Here is a 19,069-nt window from a genome sequence, read left to right on the forward strand (position 1 = left end):
CCGACGAGAGCATTCGTTGCACTCGCTACCTGCCACTCGGTACTCTCTTGTTCCGCGATACGCGACCGGTGCGCATGAAAAAAAAAAATTGATATTGATATCGCGAGACAACGTCGACGAATCAATTTATAAATCGATAGCATTTTCTTTAACGGGAAGATTATTGTAACCGTTTCTTGATGCTCGACTAGATTGCCAGGGTCTGCTAACTGTGTAGAAAAATACGTGGCGCCTCTTTTCGACACGGAATTATTTTTATTATATTTGAAAATGATTAATCACTCGAGTGACTGAATGATTATTGCGGCTGTATTCGAAAAAACTTTCACCTTATTTCCGAAAAATTGTGAACACTACTGCAACTAATATCGATAGAGAGAAATTTTTATCATTTTCAGATTTAAATATATCACTGATCAACATGTTTACGCCAATGTATAGCTCGATACAATGCAATTTCAGAACAACAGCCTTACCGTGAATGAACAACAGACTTCCTTCTAATGAGATTTTATTCATGGAAATTTTTGCAATCCATATTTCTCAAACTCTATGAGAATTATACTACGCCCTGCCGATCAATATTTCGAGTACACTTCGCTTTTTTTTATAAAATCGAAAGTTATACGACAAAAAGGATACCACCGCTTACTTTTTTTACACGAACGGTAATGATAAATCATTGTCAATTGATAAAAATCAATTCATTGGTCCGCGACACGTTCAATGATTTTCTGCGAGCAGCCCGCAGAATCTCGATTCAACTCCGTATTCGTCCCGTCTGGCGGTGTGTGCCGACGATTTGATGTGGGAAATCAATCACCCACGAAACCACTTCCGACGAACTTTGGAGGCCACGTCTCGCCACGCGTCTGAGCTCGGATTCCTTGAGATGATCGCGCGTCCGTGGTTTGTTCTGCTCCGTGACGGGCAGACATTCGGCGAGGACGATGTACAAGGAGGATATTTTGGAATGTGATCTTCCCTCCTAGCGAGTGAATTCCGCTCAATCCGTTTCGTTAATTTTTTCCGATCCGATTGATTCCGCCATAAACCGACGATTCACATTTGCATTACTTAGATTTTGCATTTAAAGGTCAAATCGAATTAAGTCTCATTTATTTCTCGCGGCCGCGGCCGCGGCTTTTTATCGTTTATATTTCACATTCGCCATAGACGCTCTCTTTTCGCATTTCCTTTATTTTTATAATTGCTTTGTTATAATGAAGTTTGATCTTTTTGAGAGTGAATTAAAAATTATGATGTGTAACCACAACGCGAGTAACCTAGTTGCATATCTAATGCTTCCAGCAAATTATCGACAGAATATATCGTCACGATTATCGCCAACCAATTCCCCGGCAAAAGCAGTTCTCATTATTACTGATTCAGCAATTTCGTTAGTTTTCGCAGCTCGCACCTCAAAGTGATAAACTTGATTTTAGATTACCGAACTCCTCGATACGCAGCTGATGCACATAATAAATAATATCACCGTTTTACGCATTCGCAAATAATCAAATTGAAGACGGGAAAATACTTCTCGTGTGCGCATCATTTATAACAAACTTGATCTGTCTTCCGCCTCGCTCCGGAGAGAAGCGGACACGATAAAACTACTTTACGCGGTGGAAAGAAAGTCGGATAAGTGTCTGCGAATGATGCTTATTCGCGACGGCGGAATTCTTCCCTCGTCTAACGATTATGGACAATAACAATAATCGAGATAACGCACGCAGCGGCACTCCGCGAGATCCGTTTAGTCCCCAACCAAATTGCCAATATTATCAGTTATCGGATTATTACGGCAAATTGTTCGCGTTTGCCTTTACCAACTGGCCTACATACTGCAACCCCTGTGGCGACCCAACGTCCGCGATCTCTCTGTCTTCCTCCCCGCCGCATCGCCCTCGCATACTCTATCAGAATCCGCTCTATCCGTCTCCCTCCTTCGTACCGATCGTCCTGGATGCTGCGACCAGGTGCGCCGTCGCGCGTTTGCACAAGCATCATAGATGGTTTCACGGTGAAATAGTCCGGACAGAGTAGCATAGATATTATAGCGCGTGATAGAACGCAGCTGCGAACGAACGTAATTAAAAATATTTCGCGGCTCCCTCTTCAAGCGTATATGATGCTACTACACTATTTTATCAACCCGATTATTTTACCGTAATTTATACGCGTCAGAGAGAATTGAAGCACCGACAGAATAAGATGTTAAAGGAAAACGACACGGCATAACGTCGTCGCTCGATAATATACACGCTGTCCTCAGCTCGTTATCCAACAAACTTTCCGAGTTCCATAATTATGATGTTTTATGAAAGCGTCGTAAATCAAATATTAAAGCAAATTTGAGCAAATGCGCGAACTGAAACAATGTACATTAATAGATTTCCCGAAATGTGTCATCGAATGGCACAATTTTCATAATAGCGTTAAACTTGAAACTTGGGTTTCCATTCAATTAAGCACATATAATCATTACTATTTCATATTGTAGACATCGTTATATTATTATCCTTTGCCAGAATTATATTTGCGTACCAGAGAAGAATTCAAATTTATTTTCGAGAAAAATAAATTGTAAAAACGAATTGCAAGCTATTGCCGCGTCGTCAATTACAAATGCTTTTAAGAAACTTGATGCAATGTATTTGATGCCGTTATTCTTAATGCGGCATGTCTTTACAAAATGAAACAGTGACACTTGAAGCGAACGAACTGTATCGTGTCTACCATTTACGTAGTGTTCGTAATAAATCACACAACCCTTTGCCTAGCCGGAGGCGCGGAATTTCCTCCACGAATCTCCGTCGCAATTCGTCAGAAAATGCGACACCGGCAATAACGCGACGACGATTTTGTTTTAATCATGCCAACGCCGTCTCGCTGTCTCGTCGATGAGGAAAAGAACTGAACAGAAACGAACCCGCTATTCTTCCGTGAGAAAATTCCGAGAGCTAAATGTTAAGTTATTTTGAGAAATTCAAATTCGAATTTTAATCAAGAAATGTAGCGCTCTTTATTTATGCGTACGTTAATTCTCGGACAAAAGTTAAACGATGAACTTTCAACGCGAATAATAAAAATTTTAAATGCAAATAGCGCTGAAGTGTTCAATTAGGCAAACTTTAAATATCTGCGTATGCAATAAATTTCAAACGATATTGTGTGATGTTTAAAAATAAAAACAAGCACGAGCAATGTGCACAATATTTTTTAGCTCGAAGCGTGAGCTTGAAAGTATCGTGATATTATAAAATTTAATTGTTACTCGAAAGAAGTTACCACGCCGAATCTAATTACTCGGAGGCAAAAATAATACCACGCGCGGGGACGTTAATTAGAAATGCGCCGGGGAATACGAAAGCTGTGAAGGCTTCCGTTTATCATGGACACTATCGCCGAGCCTACGTGGAGAGAAGCGCGGCAACGGGACGGTGACGATTTCATTTTAATCATGCTGTCTCCGTCCGCGCGATTCTTCGCAGCGTGAAAGGGAGGACGTTGCATAGAAACGGCGATACAGAGGAAAGCGTGGCCGCGCCGGAAGGTCTGGAGAGCTGCCGTCTGTCTCCGACTCAAAAGCTGAATTCGCCCTTGTTACAGAGACACTGCGCGCAGCTAGAAGTCTCGCTTAGACATTAGAAGGGGTTGCCAAGTGGAGGCGGCGGTTTCAGTCGTCGAAACCTTTCCGAATCTCTACGGGGTTAATAGTCGAACGTGCCTAAAGGGATGCTCTAGAACTACTCCCCGCATCTTCCTCCGTTTCTCTCTCTCTCTCTCTCTCTCTCTCTCGCTTTCTCTTCCGTCTAATTCCGCTAACCAACCCTGCGTTTCGATCCCTTCTTCTCTCCTCCCCTTCCGCTACTGTTGTGTTCGTTTGAACAAGCCTGGGATTTCGTCATTCAATCCCCTTCTTCTCCTACACGGAATTTCGAACCACGTAATCTCCATCTTGCGCAGCTTCTCCCCCTCCCTCCCCCCCTCCCCGACTGTCTTTCTCCTCAACCTGCAATACCGTCTGTCTTACGGCGATAATATGTTAATCAGCCACTCGCGATGTTAATTAATCGCCGGCAGCGCCGGCGAAGTGTCGAACCCTGCATGAACTTCAAACCGTCTGCGCTCGTTGCTGATAAATAGACAGTTATTCCGTTACAATGGAAACTGGTGCATCAAACTCCTTAGCGTTCTAACGTCATATACAATTTTGGTCTTATTTGCGGATTTGCATACAAGACGCGCATTAATATACTTGTTACACAGCATTTAATGCGGAGCAAACTTTTATAATTAAATCTCGCGTCTTTCTTTCACGAGACACGGGAGTAGCAACGGCGGTGACAAGATTTTTTTTAACCCGCTGAGTTTCTTATTTATGTCGACGTAGAAGTATTTAATTTTCTAACCAACATTCTTGTAGCAATAAAGTCCACAAATTCAAAGTCGTACAACAATTGCAGATACATTGCGACGTATCGATAAAACAAAAGTGGTTTAGAAAAAATTTCATGTACAATAAGATTTGTGAAGTAACATGCCTCCCTCGTATGATTAATAAGGTGAGCTAAGATTAATTATTCGACTTCAATTAATCAAACTGTCAAGAATTACGCGGAAGAATATTTAAGCCCGCTAACAACCCAATTCAAATTAGCGCGGTGTATTTGCATAAACGGAAGTGTCATCGAGATATCATCGATGGTTACAGTGCATAATTTCAGACAGCGCTCAGAAATTGCATTGTAACAGTACATGTTTGTTCGCGCTATTAAAAAAAGCACGCACGCGCAAGTGCAAATTAAAGTGCAATATAATAACTTAAAAAACTTGAAACATTCATAATCGCAGAGTACGAATTGTGAGATCGAGTTGTTGCCGACTGCGCGTTCCGATTCTGCCTCGCAATGATCATTATCTGCTCCTAAGCCGAAGAGATATCGCCTTGCTTTCGATCTGAAATTGTCGACAGTGAAACAATTCCGCTCGTTATCACAGCGATAACGAATGCGACGTGCGGACATCATCATTTTCTATAGATATTTATAAAAAATTTCTGACGCATGTATATAGATAAAACACCATCGTGTATTGCTTTTCAAAATGCGCGAACAAAATGTCTCGTGAATCTTAAAGCAAATTGGAAGACGTAAGAAAGAAACATTACTAAAAAGTTCTCGATTACATAGATACTCTTGGAAAAACATAACTATGTTTATGGATATATAATTATCTTTATTGTTGTTGACTAAGCAAAATCCACAGTTAATAATAAGCCGCCATTTTTAATGGCTCTCGCAGAACGCAAGCTAGAGGACGAAGAATTCGCATTTTGCGTTTCCATTGCTAAATATACATCCCGGCCTGATACGTCCATAATTTTCCGACGTACAAATTTACGAGCGGCACAACGCGATTAAAAGTTTATTAATTTAAATTCAGTGCCCGCCTGTTCGATGAAGATACAACGCGTACCGAGATACAATTAGAACTTGCGAAGTTCGCGATTGTAAGGGATCGGCGCTTCGGGGCGCGATTCGCAGTTAAAAGCTGTGAAAGTAGCGTGGCGACGTTGATGTCGTCATCGCGGTCCCAAGAAGTTTGCCGGAGTCGTCACATTTCATCAACATCTCAATGGGAAACCGCCGAGCGAGAAAGGTAACTCGCTGCTCAAACAAGACCGTCGTCGAGCGCCTTCGTTCTTGTCATCGACTTCGAGATCTTCGAGAGGGTGAGAGCGAGTTGGGGGGGGGAGGGGGGGGAGCGAAGGGGCTCGACGCGAGAAAGTCGAATCTCGAGTCCCCCCGCGTAAGTCGATGCGCTCCGAGACCACCCTCGGAGTGGAAGCGCAGGATAAACAGAAAAGTGCACGAGTCAGCGTGTACGAAATATGCTCTCCCGGCAAAGCCGGTGCGTTTCAAAGCACCGCGCCAAAGGGAATGTATATATGCGTATGTGTACGCTTGTGTACGTACGCTTTTACCCTCCGTCCTGATCTTTCGTTCATCTATTTTGCGGTTCGCGGCACGGCACAAAATGGAGGGATAGATTCGAGGTGCAACACGATCGCGTGGAACGAACAAATATTTTTTGCGCATTTCTGAAAAGAAACCAACAGGTATCGCGATGTGTGTGCGCGCGCGTGTGTGTATTATACTACTCGATAGAACGACGTCAGAGTCGACGTTTTATATCTCAGAGATAAGACAGTCGGATGGAAGTGAAGTATCTTATTTCATTGACAATGTTTTTTTTTTTTTCTTTTGTTTGCGTGCAACTGTAAAGTTTGAAGTGAAAAGTTATGAAATATTTATCGCGGCTCAACTCGAGTTTACGCTGTGCCATATATTTCATAATGTTTATTAATATTATTTATGTGAGGTTGCAATAGGATAATGCGTAAAACGAAACGCGAACGTTTAATGATGCATTCAATGCCTCGCAGCTCTTCAATATCAAATCCAATAAATCATGATGTTTATGCGCTAATCGCCATATAACCATGTGTAATGGTTTTAGTTTGCGCTATCGATTTTATGAAGTAGAACGTTAAAATCCAGAAATTGGGGACAATCTAATAAACCTGTCAAAGGAATGTTTCCAAACCAAGAGATACATCTGTATAAATATATAATTAATAGAAACACGCGAATCAATACAATAAAGCAAACATAAAAACAAATATAGAAGACATAAAATAAAAGCTAAATAAAATGTCAAAATATAAATATGTATGTTGCGTATTAAAAAATTATGAATGTAGAATTTTTTTTTTTATATTTATTTACGTAAGAAGTGTATCACGTTTGCTCCTACACGGGGAAGTTATCTATATTCTTTCAGATTGATTTGCATAGCAAAATTGCTAAATAATTTCCATACTTCGAGCCTCCGTGGCTATAAAGACAATGTTGTACGTAAGCCAAACTGTACACCGGCGACACACACAACGTTATTCGCGTCTAGGGAGACTTAAAACCCGCGCAGGGTAGTTTTATTCCGCGAGGCATAAAAGTGCAAATTTTTAAGCGCCAGCACGAAAGACAATCTCTTTATACCTTCTCGCCCGTTACGTCTGCGAAATTGCGTTGTCACCTCGACGTTGTCGCCGTCTCCTTCTTCACAGTCTCGCTCTCCGTCGCGGGTTGGACATACCTCCGTACGCTCGGGCGTAAAAAGGAGGAACCGGGAGAAAAATAAAAAAGGGGGGAGGGTAAGGACGAAAACCTCTAGAAGAACTTGACGAAGCTTAGCCGCGTCGCGACGCCCGAAAGTGCCGGCTTCAGCCAGACGGCATTTATCTTTTTACGCGGCGCGCCGGAGAAACGGGATCGGAATTTTATGTGAATAATATTATTTCTGAATAGCAAAAGTTGTTGACGACATTTCTCGCATAAGTCACATTTATTTTCAAATAATGGTTTTTTTATCCGACGTTGTTCGAGATAATAATAAAATGTTTTCTGCATAAATAAAACTTGCTTTTTATCTGTCATTAGAAAAAAAAGCGAGAAACTTGCTTAAAGCAATCCCATGCATAAAATTGCAAAAGTGCAATTACGATCTACTTCTTAATTAATATAAAATACTGCCAAACTTTCAATTAAACATGGAAAGATTTTTTAATTAAAATGTAGTTGCATTCTTCAACAAATTCTAGATTAAACTCTTCACGAAAGTTGAATGAAAATTGTCATTTGTCAAAACAGCTCCGTTTAATAACTAAAAAGAATTAATTATATATAAAATGTGGATAAATTATCCGTTTTATTTATTTTACAGCCATTTCTCTCACAGATCACTAAACTAAAATATTACCGCCGAGTATTGAAGTACCAACATAAACCTGAAGAAATTAAGACGGAGGAAAATTAAAGATAACAACTGAGACTCTCAGCAACGTGTTTGCAATAATTATTGCAAAAATAAAGAGTGATACAGAGAAAATCAAATTAATCGCGCAATCTAAGCTCCATAATATTCCTTTTTTTTTTGCAACTACAAAGGAATAAAAAATAAAATCAAAAGAAGCAAATTTACGCGTCAATCTCATCGACAGTCAAATTTCAGCAACAAAAACGCGATGTAACAAAATCTTGCGGAACAATATTTTTCAAGCTTGACGTATCGAAATTTCACGCAAAAAATTCTTTTTTTCTCAATTGATTTGCGCAAATTTTGGAGTGTTAAATTATAAAATATCAATGTCTTAGCGATTTTAAGCGTAGAATACGAATAGATACGCACACGTACCAATTATTTTCGACAATTCTCATAACAACTTAAACAATTTATATAAAAAGGTAATAATTACATATCGTCGGTCATTTCCTGTGTGTATTTACCTTCTATTAAAAAAATGATCACGTCCATAAAGTTTTATTGAGTATAGTTTTTTTCAACGTAGCTCACGTAGCATTTGTCTTTCAAATTGTCGTTTAGAGACACCCTATGCACGATTTTCCTTGCGATCTTATGCACGCAGGGTCACTTAATCTATACGGAATTCCAGAGGCGCGACTATCTTCGCCTTGCATGCCAAGTGACCCGCTTACATTACGCCTTTTCGTAGTTCCGCCGGCGCGGACAGTCTGAAAGGCGGCGGTGCGGTTAGTGCAAGAAAAGTCAGGCGGTTTCGGCAAAATGGCCATCCGGTACGAAAGTTTAACAATAGGGAGGAAATTATACGGCCGGAGATTCGCGGAGACGTTGTCGTTTCGCCCGCGCGAGAGAGGGTTGGTCGACGTGTGCCCCGAGAAATTTACAGCCCACCCCCGCCGCCGCAATGAGGAGGCGAAATCGAAAATCAATATTCGAAAGGTATAGAATGCTCGACGGGACTGACAAATGGCTCTCGCGCGCGTCGAATGGCTAAAATATTGTTGTACAGGAAAATAATTCGCAACTTAAAGTTTCAGACAAGGGTACCTTGCTATTAGCCAGCATATATTTTTTTTTTTATAAGGATATACACTCATTTATGCAGGAGTGTGTACTCATTTTTTCCGCGCGAATGCGCACACGAAACGCACATTGACGATGGCATTTAAACAAATGAAATGCAATGCTAGAATCTATAAAGACAAATTAATCCCTCCAAAATTATTTTATCCTGCGTCTTATTTTGCTAAAGTAATTTTTAACGTGCTGAATAATTTGAATGTAATTAATTAAATACATTTCGGACGTATAACAGTAATCATACTTATTTTCAAACGAATTTAATTCTTAATTGTTTATTTAATTTATAATGGTTTAAACTTACCATATTAATGGGGTATTGCTTTACCATGAAATATCACGGAATTCAAAGATGGCCGACACGGACACGCGAACCGATTGGGAGTAAAAGGAATTCAATTTCAAGAAGGGAACCTTTTGTGCGCGATAGCTTATGTAGGTATTTATATATTGGTGCTCTCATGCACGTCGATATTTCTATTTGGCTTTAGAACCAAGAGATTGCGACGTCATGCGAAATTTGACCGCTTCTACAAGATTCTAAACGATAACTGTGCGTTGGGAAATTTAATTATACAAATAGTGCAAAATGGAACGCGCCGTAAAATCGGTGCGATTGTAGGAAGAAATAAAATTTGCCACGGTTAAATATATCGCTGATTGCTTCAGCCTTAAATGATTTATTACGCAATTACACTATTCCGACACATCGCATAAAAATTGCGGGAAAGAAGTGTAACAGGGCGCGCGCAAATACTCGCGAATTAAATTTCGCAGCCTGCGAAAGATGCAGGCTCGCCGCAGGATAACCGACGCGTCTGATCTTTACGGCAAAAGAAATCTTTTAATCAATATTTGAACAATTAATTGTCAGTTAGCTCGCCGCGCTGAAGAGAACGCTCTTAGCACATCCAAACAGGCGATGGAAGAGACTTGAGAAGGGAAGGAGCCGCAGTTGAACGAGTTTGCGTTTGCCGTGACCGTATCCCATAAGAGCTGTGGCCTTGATAAGGATCGTTTCAATTATCCATTCAATTACCGTGGGGCAATCCGTAATCGTCGCGAAGCTCGAAAGCTCGGCGGAGATTTCCTCAAAGCGTTTCCTCAACGTCCGGAAAGATAAATAGTTGTGGTAATCAGGGAGCGGAAAAATTTACACGCGCCACCCCCCCCCCCCTCCAAAGGCGGTCGCGAACAAGAATTCTCATTTACGTAAATATATCCCCGCGCCCTTGTTCCGCGAAACAACATGTCCGCAATTTCATTCCCGACCGCCGAGAGTATTTGTCAGCGAACGCTATTGAAACGGTCAAGTTTTATTCACAGACTGCATAATATAAGCATTAATATAATTTGTGTAATGTGCAAAAAAAAAAGTGTCGTGAAACACTGCAGGCAGATTTGTGTATTTTATCAAGTTTTAAATATTCAATGTTTATTTCAAATATACAGGGTTCAAAATATCCCAATGCCCTTAAAATGTCATATCTCGAGCGATTTCTAAGACGGTTTTTCCTTCAGCAAAATTTTCTTCGAAGATTAGTTTTTGAGTTATAATGGAAAATCCGCTATTCATGAGTAGTCCAGTGCAGCGGGCAGGCGAGGCCGCGCGACACATTATGAGACTGTCAAGTGTTATGTTAGTCTTATGATGCGTTGCACCGCCCGTTGTACCGAACTCGTGTGTGAGCAGCTAACTATTTTCAGTTATAACAAAAACCAAGCTGCAGACCAAATTTTGCAAGAAGAAAAACTGTCTTAAAAATCGTTGATACAATTTCAAGGACGTTGTTTTGAATCACTCTGTATAATAAATTTCTCGACAAATCATAGATTCGAATGCTTTAATTAAACTTGTAGAGAATAAGAGAGTTAATCCACCTGGTTGCGATGCAGCATAGTTGTCACATCGCCGCGAAGCTTCTCATTTACGAGATTATCCCTTCAATGATTATTGGATTAAGTTTGTTGCGAATATCGCGTCTCGTCACGTCTACAGCCGCGTAGAGGCTGTTCCGTTGATCGGCAAAATCTGCGATCGAAAGAGAGAAAGAGAGAGAGAGAGAGAGAGAGAGAGAGAGAGAGAGAGAGAGAGAGAGAGAGAGAGAGAGAGAGAGAGAGAGAGAGAGAGAGAGAGAGAGAGAGAGAGAGAGAGAGAGAGAGAACCCGCCCACCCTCTTGCGGGACGCTTGAGTACGCGCCAGAAGATAACCAGGCCGATTCCAAAGTTAGATTAACGGTTGGACTCGCGCTAAAGCGAGTCGCACCGAATACCGGAAGCGAAGATATTGTGTGCGCTGCGGTTTGCGAGCCCGAGTGGTCTACCTGATCCAGGAGGGACACACCGATGCCTGAATGTTCGCGCGGGCACACAACGTATAGCACACGATGGCGTAGAAGCCGGCGAGCCGTGATGAACCACGGCGGGCCATCAATGGATCGCATCGACCTCAACGGCGTACTCCCGCGAGTATCCGGCGTCGCTCGCGTAACCAGGAGAGCCGAGCAGAGCAAAGCAAGAACTAGGGCCGGAAAGGGCGAGGGTGGAAAAGGGACGCGCGTCGGTGGTGCGAGGTGTGTGTTTCGACGTAATATGGGCTTGTTCCCGTTTGCGACGCGTTTCGCCCGACCGTCGCAATTAGCCTTTGTCGCGAGTCCAGCGACCAACAATCCGCCCCCCCCCCCACCCTCCCCTCGTTCTCTTCGCCACGCTGTGCATGTATATCTGCCCTTTTCTTCCCGAGTCCGCGCCATTATCGAAATGATCGTTTTCACGCGAAAGCCGTGCGTGATACGAAATAATTAACGAAATCGCGCCGTTCCTCGATCCAATCATTTTTCCCGTCGGAAGTTCAAACTTTTTTCCACAATGTTTTTCGAAATAAAGTCTAGAATTTCGCCAATTGCATCCCTAATTAAAGCAGTTTTGAAAGTCCGCGCGACGCCGGAGATTAATGGCGGGATAATCTCAAAGGTTATTCGGCATATCAACGTAATTACTGCTGACATATTAGCGGACCAATGGGACTAATGTTACAATAATTGACAATTGTCAGGACATACTCCTGGGATTATAATTACAGAGATCATTCGCGTGATAACGAGCAGGTATTTATGGTCAATGAATACATGCTTAGAGGGATAGCCACATGGGAATAGTTCGACCGGGCATATATTCACACGCTTAAATTATGCTGATTTCTCGAGGATCACGTTAGGGCGAATAGCACCTGCCGAGTGCAAAGGATCAATTGAAAGACGCTCAACCGTACGTGACAGACTTTACAGAGGGACAACGGGCGATTGTAGAAATGCAATTGCCACGCCAAATATACCTTCTAAGATATTGCCTCCAAAAATATGCATTTTTTTATAAAAAAAAAAAAAAATATACGGTTCATAATGTTAGCAATTTATGAAAATCCAATGTTCCTTCGTTAGTATACCGTTATATCGGATCCTCATATCGGATCCCTGCCATATCGGATCTTGCGAAATAATATTCAAATTTTGAGATAATATTTTCAGATTACGCAGATGCAATATGTTCAAAGGGTTGAATGTTAATCCTTACTCTCTTATAAAGTTGCTGCTGAGTTAAAAAAGAGAGAAAAAGGAACAATTCACTATTGTAAGCTCAGCTTTTAAATAGGACTTCAAGTCGATATACGTTATTGACGCTGCAAGAGGGTGAAAGTAAAAAAAAAAAAATGATTTATCACCTCAACTTTCGCACTTGTATGTTAGATAGCGAAATGTTGGCACGCGGAATACGCGATACGACGTGGTAGCATCCGAACGGCCTGAAGTTGTCCATATTCACCGATATTACTCGACTTCGGACGCTGTTACTGGAAGCATTTGTTGGTCTTGCGTATTGCATTGTTCGCGAAGTTAGCTCATAACGCCTGTTTTCGCACTCGCGCGCCGTTACAGCGCCGCGGAGTCAAAGCGATCGACTACCGTTCGTATAAAATGCAAGAATGCGCCCGGGGATGCCTATTGGCCATAGGAAAAAGAGCCGGAATGCGCTATCGAATCTAGAACTATGCAACGGCAGGTCTTTGCATGTGGCGCACGGCTTCTGATCGATTCCGCGCAACGGAACTGCAGTTTCGAGCAGGTGCACTGACCCTCGCACGAGATCGCGCGCGCGCGCGCGCGCGTGCACGCTTGCCATTCCTTATGTACGAGCGGCGGTGGTGTCTTTGTGGAAAGTTTCCCCGGCCACGGGCACACAAAGTGCATTATCAATTATTACCTGGCTGGTCTAATAGTGTTATTGGTCGACGCTTGGTAGCGGCTGCATACTGCCAGTACGGCTATTACTATTGATCGCTTGTCCGGATGAGATGAGACGCCCACGACAACGATCTGATTTTATTTCACGCCTCTTTCGATTGAACAATCGCTGACGAATAATACGCGCGCTTTTCCCATCAACAAAACCGTGACAAACAACACTGACTTGATGCGATAATTCTTGACAATTTGAAATAGTTTTGGGCAGAATAGATCGGACCCAACAAACACAGAACATTGCAGCAACATTGTGGCAATGTTGCAATATTGCTGCATAAAGAAATATTGTATGAACATCTACTCTCTGCAGATAATTTTTCTTGTTACGTAAAACTCGCAACTTTTTTCACAAATTCCAAGTTTCGAAGAAAAGTGAGAATAACGAAGAAAATATATCAGTGTAGAGTACCCTAACCTCAATATATTCGTGCAGTTTTAATAAATTCACAACAAAACGAACATCTTTCCTACCGTTCTTAAAAAGTTCAAAGGGTGATTCCGCTTTTGTTAGGTAGTCGAAGGAAAGTCGAACGTGATTAATCCATGTCGAAACACATATATATACTCCGCCATATACCCGAGGCCAACTTTGTTTCCCAGAAAATCATTTAGTCGATTGAACGGACAAGTCTGACTTTCCTAAATATTCGATGCCTCCGGCTATTCGTTCTGTCGATTTACGTTACCATTTGCTTCCACCGAGTTGCTCTCATCGTTTCAAAACGGAACGGAAGAGAAACGGAAAATATGCTAAAAAACGAACTAAGTACGTAAGATGATTATTGTGTGAATTGAAAGCGGCGGACCCTCGCTTTCGGAAATCGCGTTTCTCACCCTTGATATCGCGCGCTCCAGCCCTCGCTCTCCGTCCTCTCGGTTGCTCGGCCGCAGGTTGAACGAAAGTTGAATTCAAATTGTTATTTTAATATTTATCACTTGCCTCGCAAATCCCTCGGAAGCCCGTTCGACCGCCCGTGGTCTGGGATTCACCTGGGCAGTATAGTCCTCCCGGAAAAATGCTAAACGCCCGGCTTAGCGCCTCAATATTTCAGCGAGGTTTCTACCGCTGCATAAACCGCGAAGCCTCGTCGGTCGTTCATCACGTGGCGCAAAGGAAAGAAAAGAGGAGAAAAAGAATCAGGGAACAAAATCGGCTAACTAGACTTTGACCCCTTCAACTCTTATATAACATGGTATCACTTTGCAAGTGTATCGAAGAAAATATCCTCTACTTGAATTACCATTAAATTAAATGAGCAAACAGTGAAAAATCTAGAAAAAATTCGCCACATTATCTTCTAAATTAAGAACTTTAAGTTATATATGTTTCGTACTAGAATGTATAATTTGGAAAACATTGTATTCTGAGAATGTTAGCTTGTGAAATTTTAAAAGCGAGACTAATTTAAGCAAAACTTATTACAAGAGCGTTGAATGAATCTCGATAATATTGATGATGTTACGATAATAATTAGCGAGATAATTGAATGTGCATTCAATCGATGTAATAGAAACACTGCATTAGTCGGTAAAAATGTGCGAGTTTCAGCGAGCGAGCATACCGAAAAAGATACAACTGAATAATTGGTCAAGAACAATTAAACTTGATTCTCTGGTAATTGCCGTATCGACGATAAACATCGCTAAATAAACATCGCCGGCGGTTTTACGCGCGTGCCTTTTCATTTCGGGCAATCGCGGACCTCGATAACCGCCGCGTATTGATGGCATTTCATCGCGTCGTAAATCGCACATCATGCATGCGCGTAAACAAATATTTGTTTTCAGCGATCGGCGTATTTCGCAAGATAACCTTCGTCAAAGATCCGGTTTCGATTTATCGATACCCACTTACGAATAAACATACTTTCCCCGATCGAATGCACTAGTCGAAACAGACCGATAAGTTTTGCGTTGGGCCAATTAACTGGCCAATTAACATAAAACAAATCATAAAATAGCCAAACTTGAGAAAGTTTATGTACTTTTAGAAAAGATCCTTTAAAAGCGATGTTTTAATCATTTACATTCGCGTTTTAATAGTTTAGACGCGTAATATGCAAGCACCTATTTCAACTTTGAGACATTTCAAGAAAATGAAATAAAAATCGCCACCGTTCTCATTATCCTTAATCAAGCGCTTAATCAAGATTCAGTCGTTGGAATTTGTGGGCGAACTCGAGTCGCCGCCCTTGGAAAAGTAAACCTAACTCTTCGCGCTGATTGGACAGCCTAACAAGACCGTTAAAGGGGCTGAGGGGTTGATTTTAATCGAAGGTTATACCGCCGGCAATAATCGGCAGTTAGCCGTGCGCCAGCCCGCGATGAGGCTGGGGTTTGCTGATAACAGACTTAAGGGGGGGGAAGGATCGCAAGTGACAGGGAGTAGGAATACACTCCCTTCGATCTCGCGCGACCGTGCACCGTTACGGGTTATATCGGCGGAAGAGTGGATCATGGCGGATACTCGGTGGATAGCATGTATCGACGCCGGGACCGGATAATCGATCGGTATCGCTTTCTTAATTAGCGGTCGAGGCATTTAGAATGGCCGTTCAATTACAGTCGCGTAATCCACTTACGCCCTCCCCCTTCGCTCACCAAGCGACGTGTAAAGTCACCCCTCCCTAAAATCTAGAACACAAATTCCGTCACAATCGCGATATGCAATCCGCGAATTAATTGTGAGACAGAGAGAAATCGCATTAATTAATATGAATTCCCTTGCAATGTTTCAATAAACGCTTGTAAAAATTCCTCTTCTTACATCTTCCAACAATTAATAATTCAATTCACTCGACTTGACTAATTTTATTCTTGGCTCGAGTATTCAATACAACGTCATACGCTTTTGTATCGATAAGTTGAAAATCCAACGGTGACGGTCCAGCTCGCGCAATATTCCGCCGATGTCGCGGTGGAACGAGAAGCATCACGGATTAATTTCCGCGAACCGTCCCCCGCCCTTCCCTCCATCTTGAGCGGCAACTTCTTTTTATTCCCCCCGGGCGGCACGAGTCGCGCGTACATCCCACGAACGCGGACATGAAGGGTTCCACTCATTCCACAGGTCCCAGCCTCGTTCCGCTTTGGCGAGCTTTTTACTCGTTTCCCAACCCGCCGCTCCCACCCCCCCCCCCTCTGCGAAATATGTCCCGGCTTATGAGAGGGTCGTCCACGGCTTCGTGTTTCTTTCGTGGAAGTAAATGTTTTTAATTTCGCCGAGGACGCTCCGCTGTACGGAAACCGAGCGGCGGGAGGAAGGAGAAGGGAAACGACGACGACAACGCGACGAGACGAGCACTACGACGACAACGACTGCAACTGCGACGGCGACGACGACGGTGACAACGACGACGACGACGACGACGACGACGACGGCGGCGACTAGACTCGTCTGTTGTCTGTGCCGGGCCAACCTGCCTCGTCGTTTAACGCTTTTTACTGTCGCGAAACTCACCGGCTCCTGAGACACGAGAACATGAGCGACGAACGGAAGATGAAGAGCAGTGGAAAAAGGCAGCATGAGTCAGACGAGCCTGAAAGACCGCCGACGTCGGATGCGTATAACGTATGATTTTCCGCGAAAACGCCGCGTAATTCGCCATTACGCGAGTATAGCTCGATGGTGTGACATTTATTATCTCTCGCTGCAAATTTTCTGGTAGAAATCAAAGTCACTTCGAGTGAGGACTAGATGAAAAATTATCGAGATTTATTGCGACCTAAATATCTTAACAATCGAGTCTCGAAGTAAGATATTTTTCTTTTTTTCATTTCCTTCAATGTTACACGCTGTGTATAATTATCTTTCTAGAATTCTAAATCGGATTTATTGTAAAGTTCAGGTAAAAAATTTGAAAATAAAAGTCGCAGTTTCTTTGTTCTCCGCGCCATCTGTTTTGCTATTTGAAACACTCAATTCGAGTCTGGTCGAAGGGCGCCATACATCTCGCGTTCGCCGTAAATCGCGCCCTTCCATATTCGCATGCGAATCGAGACGGTGTATTGGTTGTCCTAACTCCGAGTCACCCCTCTCTTAAACCTTCTTCTTCTTCTTTCTTCTTCTTCTTCTTCTTCTTCTTCTTCTTCTTCTTCTTCTTCATTCCTCTTCCACTTTTGCAGCGCATCTGACCAGATGGAATTTTTCCACTTTATTTTCCCGGCCCTGTGCACGATATCAAATTCCATCGTTCCCGTCTTCACTCCGCACGCTTTCGTGCTGTATTTCATGTGCACACTCGTACCTCTCTTTCTCCCGACTATCCGTTAAGTCGAATTTACACGGTTCACTCTCAATAATCAATACTCAATAAATCTTCCTGGGCGAAAAAAAATGATGTTAATAATTTTTTCACACAAATAATTATTCGCGATGGAATAATTGTCTACATCTCTCGTTCAAATTGAATGATTGTTCTCGATGAATCGTCAAAAGTAAGGTGCGAATTAATATAATCGAAATATTTGAAAATAAACGTCTCGTGTGAAGCTTTTATTTTATCATCTTTTAAGACGTCGTGCTTGCAAAATTGTGTCGAATTGCGTTTAAGGCTAGCATACTACGTATTAATGACACCTTTAAATAAAAATACGCTCATCCAATTTCGGGCGATTCATTTCAAGTACAATTGTCCCGTGGAGAGAGAGAGAGAGCCGTATAAATTCAACTTTAGTGAGGATATTCAGGTTCCCCTTCTCGACGACCTGAAACGCTCCCTTTCACGGGCGGGAAGCGGGTAGACAAGACAAATAAGAAGAACGGCAGGCACGCGACGTAGCGGCTTCCGGAGTAACGCGATTATATCGAGGCTGGGGCCTGCCGCCGCCCCACGGGAATCGATATTTATCGGGAAACAGGCATGAAGTGAGAATAAATTTGTCGGAAGTTGGGGTGGCCGTTGAGTCGGCTTGGCGGTTTCGTTTCGAGACGGAGACGGTGGATACGTGCGTCGATTAAAAAATAGCGGAATAACGATGAGATTGGGGAATGGACGTGACATATCGGAGGCACGTGATCGCGATCAGCGCGCGTATAAATCACGGGATATCCGCGGCGAAATAATCACGACGCGATTATTATCGCTGTGGCCTAACAATCTCGTTAACACGCAAATCATAACTCCCGTACTTCTTATCTGCATTTTCTCCAGTTGTAATTTAATCCGCGTGCATATTTATATTGATATTTGTCATTGATATTTCGTCCCTGAAAGAGGTGCCTTCGAAAGCAACGCGAAGAACAAGGCGTGGCGGTGAGAGAATAGTATCGTATCACGCCCGGTTTGATAGACGAGACCAGAAACCGATATATACCTATCCGGGAAGTGACGTGAAATAGGAATAAATTTGTCAGAATTTCCTTCCATTCGACGCGAGCCGAGTGCATACGGGAGATGCCTTCTTCACTTCCTAATCAGTGATTGCTTTATCAAGTCCCCTCGACCTATATGATTACGCCGAATGCACGAAGGTAACGTCGTTATTTCCTGCGCGTGATATCGGATCACCGCTTTAATAAAGTTATTATAGAACTTCATGGCGCATACGAGGCATCGATGTTGTAGCGGAAATACGAAGCAAAAGCTATTGGGCGCGGCTGTCAAAATTGAGGATTCTATTTTTTAGCGCTTTAAAACGAATCAAGCGCAATAGTTGCGGCTGGAGGCTGGAAATATAGTATTAATGGCTCGAGCTTATTAATTTTTCGGAAAAAAAAAAGAAAACAATTCTTTCTCAAAGAGAAACCAATTTTGTTAATGGAAAAGTTAATTTCATTGGCGAACTCTTATCTTGT

At 42.4% G+C, this 19,069-nt stretch overlaps 1 protein-coding gene across 3 annotated transcripts in view; it reads left to right on the forward strand.

Moving 5' to 3' along the window:
* LOC105676684 (A disintegrin and metalloproteinase with thrombospondin motifs adt-2-like) overlaps nt 1–19,069 on the forward strand; it is a 102,863-nt gene that overhangs the window by 16,555 nt on the left and 67,239 nt on the right. The gene's annotated exons all lie outside the window — the stretch shown is intronic.

This window comes from Linepithema humile, chromosome 3, assembly GCF_040581485.1.
Source record: "Linepithema humile isolate Giens D197 chromosome 3, Lhum_UNIL_v1.0, whole genome shotgun sequence".
NCBI classification, from domain to species: Eukaryota; Metazoa; Arthropoda; class Insecta; order Hymenoptera; family Formicidae; genus Linepithema; species Linepithema humile.